Source organism: Anas acuta, chromosome Z, assembly GCF_963932015.1.
Source record: "Anas acuta chromosome Z, bAnaAcu1.1, whole genome shotgun sequence".
Taxonomy (NCBI): domain Eukaryota; kingdom Metazoa; phylum Chordata; class Aves; order Anseriformes; family Anatidae; genus Anas; species Anas acuta.
The window spans coordinates 54,400,327-54,414,497 of NC_089017.1; the positions used below are offsets into that span (position 1 = coordinate 54,400,327).

The 14,171-nt window shown below is 33.8% G+C and overlaps 1 protein-coding gene and 1 long non-coding RNA gene across 2 annotated transcripts in view; both read right to left on the reverse strand.

Annotated features, from left to right (window-relative positions):
- Window positions 1-14,171, reverse strand: part of FBXL17 (F-box and leucine rich repeat protein 17) — a 307,609-nt gene that overhangs the window by 137,136 nt on the left and 156,302 nt on the right. The window lies entirely within an intron of this gene.
- Window positions 4,260-4,682, reverse strand: LOC137848492 (uncharacterized). Its single transcript, XR_011091388.1, has 2 exons — window positions 4,518-4,682; window positions 4,260-4,396 (listed from the first exon to the last, which is right to left on the reverse strand). It is a non-coding gene; the product is annotated as an uncharacterized lncRNA (long non-coding RNA).

Below are 14,171 nucleotides of genomic sequence, written 5' to 3' on the forward strand. Positions count from 1 at the left end.
TTGTATGTATTTCACTTTAGAAGCAGCATGGTCATAGAATCATAGGATCACTAGGGTTGGAAAAGACCTCCAAGATCATCTGGTCCAGCCACCTCCCTGACACCAATACCCACTAAACAACACTGAGCTTAATGCCCATCCAGCATGAAAATCGGTGAGAAAAGTCAACATACACAATAGAGGTTTGAAGTTTGGATTTTTAAAAACGTGCTTCTGCTCAACGTTACTTCATATACATGCTTGCCAGCTGCATGGAGGAATCAGCAGGGGATGTGCCTCTGCATCTAAGGAGTTTGGCACCAACTGCTGCCCTGCCTTGAACAGAAATATGAAAGTCCTAGGAAATGGGTCATCCTTTTCTGCCTGTAGTTAAATGTTAAAATGTAGCTCTTGGAATATCCATGCCAGCTTAATAAGAAATTCATATGGCAAATTCTGATTTAAGATGTCCATAATGGATGCATAATTATACCTAATAGCAATGTGACACAGAAGCAAACAATACTTTGGAATGTGATTTTTCTAGAGAATTAATGCCCCACATGGGTTATTTAGGCTATTTGGTTTGATCTACTGTTTACCCTGATACCTGTTCGGAGCCTGATAATTTTTATTTGGCTTGTGCACATTCCGCAGCAGTGTGTGATCTTGACAGCGAGAGAATGTATTAGGACATGCTGAGTTTACATCTTCCATCAATGATTAATCACTTTGTTGCAAATTTCTATCTGAATTAGTGAAGAATCTCCTGAAAAGTTTATATCACAATGTGGGAGTATAGTTCAGAGATCTGATCAGTAATAATAGCAGCTTCTCAACAAGAGCACTCAGAAAACAGAAAATGAGAAAATGTAATGGAGAGAGTAGTTCCAAAGATGTAAGCTAGAACAGTATAAATAAACCTTCAGATCAAACGCTTCTACATGTGATAATTATTTACAGAGAAGCTTATAAAATGTCAGTCGTCATTAATAGACTTTTAAAAGTTTAGAACAGTAAATACATTACTAAGTAAGTAAATAAAAAGACTGTTAAGTTATAAAACACTACTTCTTAGCAGTCAATTTCCTAGTGAAAAACAAGCAAAACTTTTTTTTTTTTTTCAAAAGCAACATTAACGTTTTCTAAGCACAAATACTGTTTTAGTTATATTTGAGGTATTTTTGATGTACCACTTGAGAATACCATGTAAACACATATGGTTTCTAACACAGAACTGATCAATAATGCAACTCTTCTGAATGAGTTACTGCATGCTACCTGTGTTGGTAGTGGTTTTCTCTGGACTCTGAAAAATAATTTTTAATTTTATCAAAATAAATTTAAAAACAACAAAAAATGTATTGGTTGGTAAAGTTGGTTTGTTAGGCAGTATCTGTGAAAATTAATGTAAAGAAGGGATAAATGGATATTCTCCCTAAAAACTAACAAATTGAAAATTCTATATAAGATATAAAGAAAATTGGAAAGTTCTGGTTAAATCAGCTTTCCTATTCATTAGTTTATTGATGACCTACCCACTCTGCATGATAAAATTTTAAAAGACTGAAACTTAAGAATCTTTTTCTTTCTGCAAAAACACAATTAGACTTCCATCAGTAAAGATTACATATAAAATTAGACTGTATCTATGTCATGGCTTTTAAATACAGAAAAACAACTTCAATTTTTTCAGTGACAAGCTATACTTGTATTGCATGCTTAGCAATGAGATATTGTGTTTGAATAATATGAAGTGTAAAAATAATAGTTTATATGTCCTGTGCTTATCAAAATTGATTTGTGTTTTCAGCTCTCCTATAAAGACATGAAGATATGAAGAGATCTAATAATTACTTTTTCAACAGGAGGTATTCAATACTGTTTTAAAATTGGCAATGTCTCACCAAATTCCCCAAAGAGCTGCTGCTCCAAGTTCAGAGTAGTGATTTTTCTTTGATGAATTACTAACAATTAGGACATGACAGAAAGTATGATTGAACTTGTCATTGCCAACATAAAGGGCTAAACCAACAGACGACCTCCAGTTCTTGGCTGTAATTTTAATCAGAGGCAAATGAAATAATAAAACATCTTCATTTCTCTAGAATGTGTTTTAGCTAATTGCTAAATTATTTTTATTTTTACTTATTTATTAAGATATGAGCTAAAACTTACATGTACTTCTCCCATTCTTTTGATTTCTTTTTTTTTCCAATCTTCCACTGGGAAGGGACTAATGCAATGCTGACAGTAATTATACTTTTGAATAGGTTTCCCAGAACTGGTGGAATCTCAATTTCCCTCAATGGATATATTTAAGACTTGGCTTGGTGGGGCTTTTGATAACCCAGCTAAGGCCCTGCTTTCAGAAGCAAGTGGGACCTGATACGACCCCCTGCAGGGGGATCATCTATCCTCATAGATCCCTCCTGGCTTACAGTTTCTGTGATTCTGTATTAAATTCAGAACAATGATCTCACAGTGCAAACCTCAGTTTAGTTGGCGTGTCTGCCTTAGTTATCAAACACATTATACTGAACAACTATGTAGAAAATCTAAATATATAAAAGAGTAAAGTGCTACAGACGTTGTTTCTGCATTTTAAAATCAGAAATAAAGAACCAGATAATTAGTTGTTTTCTTTTTTATTGCTTGGGTTTTTCTGTTAGATTGCTGCAGCTTATTCCAAGTCATGTATTTGCTACCTTAGGTAAATAAGGTCACTAGATAAGCAAGTGAATAGCTGGAAGAGTATCAGCTCATGCACACATCTATGTAATAAAATAAAATAAAACTGCAGAAGCTAATAGTTCTTAATTTGTCAGAGGAGCATCAGGGAAGAATTTGTTAAATAACAAAAGAAAAAAAAAATCAAAACCCACAAACGTCTGATTATCCAACAACAGACCAGCAATCTTACATAAGGAATTCCTCATCAGTTGAGTAGTTACTCAGGTAATTTCATTACTTTGGTTCTAATCTTCCTCACATTCCACTAACTAATTGACTAAATGAGCTGCAGTTTGAAACTCAGACATCTGTATCTCAGCTTCATAGTGGGAAAATGACAGAGTCATGATGAAGATAAGCAATTTCTGTGTAGTACCAAACTAGCAAACTATCTAGTTTCCAAAACATTTCAAATCTGTTGCTTTATCATTGCACTTTTTTTTTTTTTTTTTTTTTTTCCATAGGGCTTTAGGGGAAATATCTTTAGGCAATTATTGGCATTTCAGACTGATAAAAGCTAAGGAATTCTTAAGATAGCTATGTTGTGTTGTGTACTCAGTATGAGAAAACCTAGAGTATAAAACTACTATTACAAATATTTACTGGCAAAATGCAGTATCTAGTTCAGTAATTGGAACTATGGAATCAACTTGTTTTGCTACTTGTTTGTATACAATTTTTTAATAGTTACAATATTTTAGTTTGCAAATTAATGTGCATGGTACATCTTATGTTATACAATAATGTTACCTTGTTTATCACAAAGCTATGGCAATGGGTCCAATTTAAACAACAATTACCCAGAAGTGCCGTAAGAAAAAAGGAGAGAGATTAATTAACTTTGTTGAAGAAATAGTACTGTTCCTATTGTTTTGCTCACTTCAGTCTCATCTCCCAAGAGTAACTACCCAATTATAATCTGATATTAAGCTCAGGATTCTACACTACTTTATATAGATAGATAGATAGACAGATATAAACATAGTACAATATAGATGCCTCAATGTAAGCAAGCACTTCATGTCTGATGCACTGCTAATGATGAAGCAAGGAAATGTACTGATTTTGAAAATACATACTAAGTTATGTTTGAAAAAAAAAAAAGATGAACTAATTATCCTTTGAGTCAAGACCTAAGTCAACATAATTAGAAAGGTCATTATTAGCACAAAAAGGAAACTTCAAAATTATCTTAGACACATTCAGCTCCATTTGTGGTGCGTATGTGTCAGGTTTACATAAAGAAGGCAGTTTCAAACCTACAGTAGATGAAGCCTATGGTTCAATGAAGTATTAAATACAACAGCCAACTCCCATTCTTGTTATTAAGCAGTTTTACTTAGTTTGAACAAGGGATGGTCCTTGGTTTGAAAGAACATATGACAAGACTGAAGAAAGAAAAATGGCATTCTACAGCTTTGTAATAAGAGCTGCATTTAATGTGCATCTATAAACAAGGATTCAATTTATTTTATACTGTCATACTTTACTACATCTTCCACAAGATTACAAGTTACACAAACTGAGTATGTAAGTAACTTTATGAATCTTGAAATACATGGCTTATGTGGTTAATTAAAAACACATTTTGAATATTAGCCCTACAAAATACAAGTGCTGTGAAATACTTGTCAGAGTATGCAGAGACATGATGAGGAAGGCTAAGGCCTGTCTGGAATTAAATCTGGCAACAGTTGTCAAGGACAACAAGAATACTTCTTCAAATACATCAGTAGCAAAGGGAAGACTATAGAAAATGTGGGCTCACTGATGAATGGAGTGGGTTCCCTGATAATGAAGGATACTGAGAAGGCAGCTGCTGATGGCCTTCTTTGTTTCAGTCTTTACTGCTAAGACCAGCTCTCAGGAATTCAAGACCCTGGAGACAAGAGAGGAAGTCTGGAAAAAGGAGGACTTTTGCTTGGTTGAAGAAGAGCAGGTTAGAGATCATTTAAGCAAAGTTGACACCCACATATCCATTGGCCTGAATGAGATACACCTGTGAGTGCTGAGGGAGCTGGTCGATGTTAGTGGTAAGTCACTCTCCATCATCTTTAAATGATTGTAGACAACAGGGGAGGTGCCTAAGGAGTGGAAGAAAACCAGAGTCACTCCAGTCTTGGCAAGAAGGAGGACTGAGGAAGTTAAAGGCCAGTCAGCCTCCACCCCATCTCTGGAAAGGTGACAGAACAGCTCCTCAGTACAAGAGGGACATGGAGATACTGGAGTCCAGTGGAGGTCTACAAAGATGAAATACTGGAGCATCTCTCTTTTGAGTTTTGAAAGAGCTGGGCCTGTTTAGCCTGGTGAAGAGAAGACTGAGAGGAGATCTTATCAATATAGACAAATATCTTAAGGGAAGGTTTCAGGAGGATGGGGCCAGGCTCCTTTCAGTAATGCCTAATGACAAGAAAAGAGGCAACAGGCACAAAGTGAAATACAGGAAGTTCCATCTTAATAGGAGGAAAGAAATCTTTACCCTGAGGGTGACAGACCACTGGAACAGGTTGCCCAGAGTGGTTGTGGAGGTTGAATATCTTCTCTGGATGTGATCCTGTGCACCATGCTTTAGGTAGCCATGCCTGGAAAGGTGTGGAACAGATGATCTTCAGAGGTCCTTTCCAACCTCAGTCACTTTGTGACTCTGTGTGACTTAACTTTAGCAAGGCTGGGCTTGCTTTGTAATCAGTAAGAGATAAGGCAGAGTAACTTCCAAGGTAGCTGTAAGTTTCTCTCTGGTGGACTTTCTCTCTAGTGAGTAACTAGATATGGATGTACTGAGATACTGCCCTGTCTAGGATGGACTGAAAGCAGTTCAACTAGATCTTCCTCATTTCCAGTAAGGCTAACTGAACAGTATGAGGCACTTCAAATTTCCCATATTGAAAGGCCTGTTCAAACACGATAGGAAAGGCAGCACTCGAGTTAAATAATATTAGATTATCAGAAAATTTCAAAGTTGACCTCTTTCAGATTTGTTATGACATGTTCAATTATTTTCAATAGGATTGTAGCCACAAACTTGCCCCAGGAAAAAGTGCTGCTGCTGTCCCTTTTGTCATGCCTTTTTGTCCCCTAGCAACACCTATCAAAGTGTTTTCCCACAGGAATATTGAGAGGTGGTTACTATTGTTCAAAATACTAACTCCTCCTCACTCTGAGTTAATTTAATTGTGTGTAAATTACATGCATATATGTAATATGGGTATGAGAGGATATCTTCAATTATATTCACAATTCAAAAGAAAGCAAAAAAAAAAAAAAAAAGCTTGTCTGTCTGTTGTGCTGCTTCTGTGTAACAAGCCAAAGAACATAAGTGAGTCTGTATCTGAAAACAAAAAAGAAAATATACCCAAGAAGTGCAGTATCAAAACTGTATCTGTTAGGACCTATTCAGTTTGCATATACAGTGTTGATGTTTAATTAAAATGTGAATGACATATAAATTTAAACAAAGAAAAACAAAGGACAAAAAAATCTAGTTCAAGAGTATTTTAAATTTCAAAGTACAATTATTATTTAAAGCTAAGACACAAGTCCAAGACGCTTTGTTTACATTTAAAAATGTATCTGCAATGAAAGCAAGTTATTGGGATTATTGTTGCACTCAGAGTAAGTTCTATCAAGCTGGAGTACAGAAATGTACACTGAAGACAACCAAAACAGTGTTTTCTCTGCTGTGTGGTGATATCACAAAGGATAATAATAATAATGATAATAATGATAATAAGTTGTGTCTCCTTCAAGCAGTTAAATCTAATGTGAGGTGCAAGACAGTGTTTTTTCATAATAATGAGATAGTTAACAGTCTGTGAAAAATTAGCTAGAGTTGCTGTTAATATGCAGCCAATTCTGATCACTGTGAGTTCTGCTAAGTTTGCTAAGGCCCTCACCTTAAAGAGTGCTTTGTGTGAATGGACTGCTATGGTTTCTTAAGAATTGTAATATACAAGAAGTTCCCTAACAACTTTTTGAGAGTTAAGATCTTCTATTAAGTGTCTGAGGATATCCACAAAGTAGCTACTGATTTGGTTATCTGAGGTGACTTCATTTTGTTCTCTCTTGTTCATTCGTTGATAAAATATATACTTATTCCTTATTTACATAGATATGAGACAGTTAATATTAAGTCTTACTTTAAAAAATCCTGTCTTTTTAATAGATTACACCCTATCCATTTTAATTAAGTTTAACAGGAATATTTTATTTAGAAGTCTGAGCTGAAGATACCCAAGTATCCATTTTATGTCACAGAAAAAAATAGTTGCTTCACACATTTGAAAAAATTGAACTTTAATAATAGTCGTGGTTTCTAAACAAAGCTGGTACTAAAAGGAATACCCCATCTTTTTTTGCTATATGTTTTTTTTTTTTTTTCATTTAGTGGAAAAAGGGAGAATAAATAAATAAATAAATAAAAAGGATCTGCAACTGAGATCCTGGAGTGTTGACCTGTAATTTCAGCCTATATGCTAATTCTCCCTAGTTAGGAATCAGTTTTCCAAATCATCAATAAGGAACTCTAAGCATAAGCCTGCACTAAGGTTCAAAAAAGCAACTTTGTAAACATGAAAGTTGTCATACTGATTTTTGTTAAAAATAACATTTGAAAACTCATTGTTTTTAAGTTTCAGCTTGCCATAGAATTTATCTTTCATATTTCTATATCGTTGCTTTCTTCTTTGTTATCAGTAAAAACTAACACTGACCTTCCTCCTAGAAGGTTCAACTTCTAACTTCTGTTTGAAACACTAAAGTGTCTTTTCTCAGAAGAAATGCTACATATACGTGCCGCCAGAAACGAGAAAGAATACACCATTGCTCCGACCCTTCATTAGTCAGAGGATCTTGGCAACAGAAACAGGGCTTGTATATGGTCTCTGCATGAAAAACTATTTTCAAAGGTAACCTTGCCAAGGGCTATGTTCTGTCTTGGCAAAGGAAGCAAACTTACTTTTCTATCAGTCAGTTCACTCTGCATGAGAAACAGGTGTTATGATAGGAAATGGGACTTGGAGCAGGAACAAAATAAAATTCTCTAAAAATAAGTTTGGTTTAAAAAAATTGAAGATAATAAACCTGCGGGGCTTACATGTTTTTGCAGAATGCAAATCATGAAAACTGGTTAAGGAATTAAATGCTCTTTTTCAAAAATGACCATGGAGATTATAATCATTAATTAAAATCATGTAAATAATGTTCTGAAAGAACCCGTCCTTTTTATCTCATAGGTTTCAAACAGCCTAATGGTAAAAGGTTTAGTCTCAAAAGAGTTACTCTAATTAAAACTAAAACTTTAGTATAATTAATAAGTGTGTGTAAGCTTGCAATCTCATCCACTTGCAATGACAATTTTTAAACATTAAAATTATATTTTAAAGTGTCATTATACCAGGCTACAATGGATTATATTCTTACGTATCCATTTTAATGTTTTCAATCAATTAATTGCTGCTATTAAAACTTTCTTGACTTGTGGTCTTACTCCTTAAAGCTCTGTGTGTGATAACTTTTATTCTGCCCATAACTTCTGTCATTCACCTGTAGGGATGCATACTCAAAATACACAAACAAACAGACAAAGAAAAAATAATTACAAAGTAAAATGCATATATACAGTCCACATATTGTCTCTATATTCTGTAATTTCTCCACTGGTACATGAAGAAAAGTTGTAAATTATGTGAGACATAAGTTTTTAATAGTGAGTATTCGTTAGAAAGTTCTCATTTATTACTAAATAGCAATGTAGGTACTAAATAGCAAGATACTATTGCTATTATTTAATACATTCTTTTATCAATATTTCTCTCTCTCTCTCTATTTTTTTTTTCTGAAATGATTTAACTCAAAAAAAAATGTTGTAAAGAAAAAAATGGAAAAAAAAACCCACACAACAAACTACAAGTATTTAGCATTTAGTGAAATGGGATAGCCATACTTACTATTTTCCTCTTCTAATGGGCTGAGTAAAATGAAGGGATTTATATTATAAGAGTACGCACTTATTCTGAGAACAGGAAAAAGAACATATACTTGAGCTCCAGCATATACTTACTGCATTGTTGAATTCTTATCGAATAGGGAAAGACAAAATGTAAGCAAATCTGCAGTACTGTGACAGAATAGTTACCCTTTCTACTCACTTTTTTTTTCCAAACAAAATTATTCTGGCAAGGGAGAGAGAAATCTCTGTGTATCACATACTGAGGCTCAGTTAAGATATACTGTCTGTTTCACGTAAACAAGAGGAGAAATCACTTGCTCTATTTTGAACCTAAAAGATGTTTTTAGGATTCCTTAACCATATTTACTGGAGCCAGTTAGATGAATGTCAGTCCTTTTGCAGGAAGTACAGTAAATCAGAAGGTAAGAGTGCATTTCATGATTTAACATAAATTGCATTGACATTTAAATCAAAAAAATGTTTCTAACTGTGAAGTTTGAAATATGTTACTATTTCAATATGTGTACTATTTTCCAGTTTTGAAATATATTGACTCAGTTTTTAAAAATGTGATATATATTTTTTTAAATTTCTGCAGAATATTTTTTATCTTGAGGCATTTCTGATCTGTAACAAACTAAAAAAGCATGCCAATTATTCTTTTTTTTGTAAATACCTGACACAGTAATAAAAAATCTGAAAGGTGCAAATGGAACAAACTGATAGAAAATGTCAAAGATCAGTATAAAATATTTGCCTTGAATCGGAATGTGAAATTCTTGCGACTTACCTAAAAGCTGCAAACACAATTTGCAGTGATACATACTCCTGAGATACAAATACTCTCTCATAGATTGTTAACTATCCCATCCAAATAAATAAGAATAAATCTTACAACTTTTAACTTCTTTGTAACTTTTTGTAAGCACTGTAGTACAACCTGAAACATCTTTAGAAATAGCAATCTTGCCACATTTTAGTTAGTAAGAGACTATACAGGAAAAGAGACTTCTAACCTCAAATGACATTGTTACATTTTAACTGTAACAATGTTTAACAAGCTCTCAAATCCTAGATGGCACTATTTTAAACATAAGCCTTTATTGCAGACCATACAGAAGTCACACTGTAGAGGAGCAGATAGCATGAAAAAAACAAATGCATTATTTTAAAGTTTATTTTATTTTAGTTGTAATTGAAACGCTCTATTAACTAACCTAGTTGAATTGTTTTCTGTAATCTAAATAAACATGAAATCAGAATCACTAGGCAACACATGAGAAGGCATACAGTGCTCTAGCTTTATTTCCTAAAATGAGCATTTAAATTTCCATTTGTGTTCAATAACAAGGAACAGATTATTAGATAAAGTGGAATGCACAAAAGACTCAAGTATACTAGCATCACCTATTAACCCCTAAAATCCATGTTACAAGCACACAAACATCACAATTTACTTGCTTTCAGTAATGGTGAGTAAATTAGAAAACAGTTTTGTTTTGTTTTGTTTTGTTTTGTTTTTAAGAAATTTGAAGTATTGTATTGGCATATCTAAAAATTCTCCCGACTCACACCAAATAAAGCATAGGTCAAATAAGCCAACTTCTTATATTCAAATATCACTTCCCTCACCCATTAAAGTGCCATGAAACAAACTATTGACAATCAACATGAGACAATCAACAAGAGATGCAAGCTACACAGGAAACCATCCTGAACAACCAAGATGCAAGTACCCCTATATTTTTTTAAAGCACAAAATGTATTATATAATCACCAGTGTTTATTTGAATCTTCCACAAAGTCTGCGGAATTATCAACTTTGAGAACAGCAAAACTGTGAGTAAAATCCAGTAATTTCTGTATTATATAGAAATGTATTTACTTGTTTGTTTGTTAAAGAAGAAAAACACTCATTAAGAGGACTGTTCTCCATTTCTAGGTAAACATGTCAGGCCTAAATTTTTCCACCATACATGTGGAAGTAGATTAATTTTTGTGAATATCATTTTACCTTGTCTTCAAGATTTCTATGATTTCTATGAAAGACTGCAATAAATAAATAAAATAATAAATTTCAACTTAATTTTACAAAAACAAGCTGCTATCAAAATGGAAAGAAATTCACTACAGAACTATACTGTAGTGTAGTGCTTGCCCACAAGTAGGTAAACTAACAACATTCAAAGTTTATAAAGAACGTCGCTTTGCTTGATTGGGAAGAATGCTGTCAATAAAAATTCCTGGTCTGTCTGATAGTTTTAATTGCACTGATCGAACATTGCTAATTCTACTTGATTGTTAAATAATGTCAGATCATCTCTGGCAGGTGTACAATTTCATATGACCACAGCACTCTCCTAGTAAGCATCTAATATTTTTAAAAACCCAGGCATCATAACTGAGTCACAATCTTCTTACTCCAGCACTACCATATAAAGATTGATCACAGAGTTACAAACATTTTCATTTCTTCTTTCTGTGGTATGTAACTTGGGGAAACAACAGAAAGTTCTTCATACTTTTTGGTCCCTGAACTGATTGCCCTCTTCTCATATACTCCTCTAAACACTTGAAGCTGGCAGCCATCAAAGACATGAATAAGAGCTAAACAGATCTTTGGTCTAATCTGGTGCAATGTATTAGTACCTATTAGCCACTGTACAACCATTGTTAAAATTCACAACTACCAACAGAAAAGACAACATTAATGTGTCACAATAATGACATAAGCGCCACACATGCACATCAGCCTGTCTTAACTCTTTACTTCCCCACTCAAATAAACTTCTACCAATTATTTTCATCCTGAGTTGCACTTCAAAAGTATTCCTATTGATATAGTTAACAGCATTCTTTCATTAAATTTATGTTACTTCTAAAGTGTTTGGATATACAGTGAATTTACACACATATATACAAACACACACATATGTATGTACAGACTTACACACGGGAATTATAACTCCACAAAAAGCAGAAAGGGATAAACTACCTAGATTTTCCATACTACAGCATCCTGAACCACTCATGACATGATGTTTGGCCATAATCAATTTGCATTGCTTCAGACAAGGTTATTTTAAATGACATAAAGACATATTAGCTGAACAATAAAGACAGGGCCAAGAGAGAAGTCTGCTATAATGTGTTTTAGAATGATCAAGACAAGAGGACAGAAGGAGCTCAGTGTTAATAGAGCTTCAGCTGAAATAGTAGGCATTTTTATGTGATTTTGACACTCTACAGTGTTAGTTTTCTTCAGGTATTACATTGAAATTATTCATTGTACCTTATTCATTGAAATTAAAACAAATACATGGCAAGAATTGAAAAAAAAAAAAAAGAAAGTATTTATGTATGTATACATTTATTAGATGTATTTATTACCATAAGGTACACTTTAAAAGCAGTTGAGAGATTCACAAAGATACCTAAATATGACTAATATTTTTCCAATATGCAAATAAATAAATAAATAAATGTTATTATTTGTCTGGATTATGGTTCAACACTGAATTTGCATAGTAAACATTGCAAGGCAAAAATAATTTTGTTCAAAGCAACAAAATCCAGTGAAATTTTCTAGGCAAATTAAAAATATTTTTGTGGAATGTAACAATATAAATGTACCTGTGTAACTTTCATACCTGAGACACTTAATCAGTAAGGCTCTGGAAAATACTGATGTGGCACATTTTGAAATACTGTATTTACTGAATGGAGAAGTATTACTGTTCCTTACAAGACGAGCTGATAAACATTCCTATTCCACAAAGTTAGCCCAGAGGTCAGTTAGTAATGAATAAAGTAGAGCAGAGCAGAGCAGAGTAGAGTAGAGTAAAATAGAGTAGAATAAAGAATACAGTAATGATTTATGTTTCTTGAATATCTTTTCTGTGATCTATGGGGCTCTCCATGATCTAGAAAAGACTTGACAGTTTCCACAATTACTTGACTGCACAATCCCTGGACAGAAAAGTGGAATATATTTGAAATGCAACAGGAAAAGGCCTGTATCTGCTAACCTGACTCATCCATTAACCTTACTCATCTCAATTTTATCTCTTATATTGCTAAGTTACTAAATTCAGGGGGCAAGAGATACAAAGCAGAAAATTTTCAAGAAGAAGAATTTTAGGTGTAGCAGTCAGATCAGTTTTCATGACCTTAGACAATTACTTGACTTTCATATTTTTCTGCACTCATACAGAATGCTTCTGTTAGCAAACAGGTTCTTCAGATTTATTCTGAGGTGAGTTTAGAAATGATACCGAAAATTCAGGAGCTATTCACATATAAATGTGCTGTACACTATATTTTGAATTGCAAATTTCATTTTTACTACAGAATTTACAGAAGTACTATAATACAGTCATAAATCGCCATACTAGTTTCTAGCAGCAAATGTAGAAAATACAGTAAGTTTGTTCTTAAAGTTTTTGATGCGAATGAAATTGAACCAAAGAATGTTAACAAATAAAGGAAGAAGAGTATGTCATCCTCATATCTACAACTTGTTTCAGCATATATCTGAAGGACAATGTATGCAAGAACCTCTTTAGAACTTTGCTTTAAACATTTAAAATGAATGAAATACCACAGGCTAAAGACAGACAAATTTAATAGGAATACCTAATGTTCACTGGCCAAGGCTTTATTTCCAAGGCGACAGAGACTTGGCAGTGAACAACACTTACGTTTAGCTCACCATACTGAGATATTGCTTGTGCCAACACACTTGATCCTTTCCATGTTCCACTGTTCATTACAACACATACCAACATTCTCCAGCTCCTGCCAAGCTTCAGACAGAGCTCATTCAGTGCAAGCTGAATGCTATGTCCAGTCAAAGGAGCTCAAGAAAAACATGAACAAGTGTTCTGTATGCAGAGCTCAGCCACTGGCAGAATGTGCTAACGGAGTACTGTTCCTAGTTAATTCTTCTGATTTATAAAGTGTCTTTTGAACTACATCAAATTACCTCTGTCTTGAACTTCAGTATCACCCAGTCTAAGTAGGGAAATAATTACTGACTTAGAGAAAAAAATAGGTTTTAGCTTAAAAAAGTAACTTTTGATTATTTGGTCTATCCTACAGAATGGGCCAAGGACATGGAAAACCCAGATAATATCAGGACAAATTAAAAATAAATAAATAAATAAATTTTAAGTGATTATCTTGAGATTCTAAACCAAAAGATCAATCTTATTTTTTACATAATAACATGGATGATGTATGATCTAAGGGTAAATAGATCTCTTCACCTACAGTCTGTGACAGTCAACACACAATCCAAAAGACAGCCCAGTGGAGAGTGTTCATTGGCACAGACCATCACAGTATTTCCACTATAGGTGAGGCTCCAAAGCAGCAGTGGCTTTGACCTTTCACTTCAAGCAGAATTACTCTGTGATAAAAGGCAACCTTCACAAGTACATATGTGTACAGTTGGACCTGATGATCTTGGAGGTCTTTTCCAACCTAGATGGTTCTATGATTTAATATATGT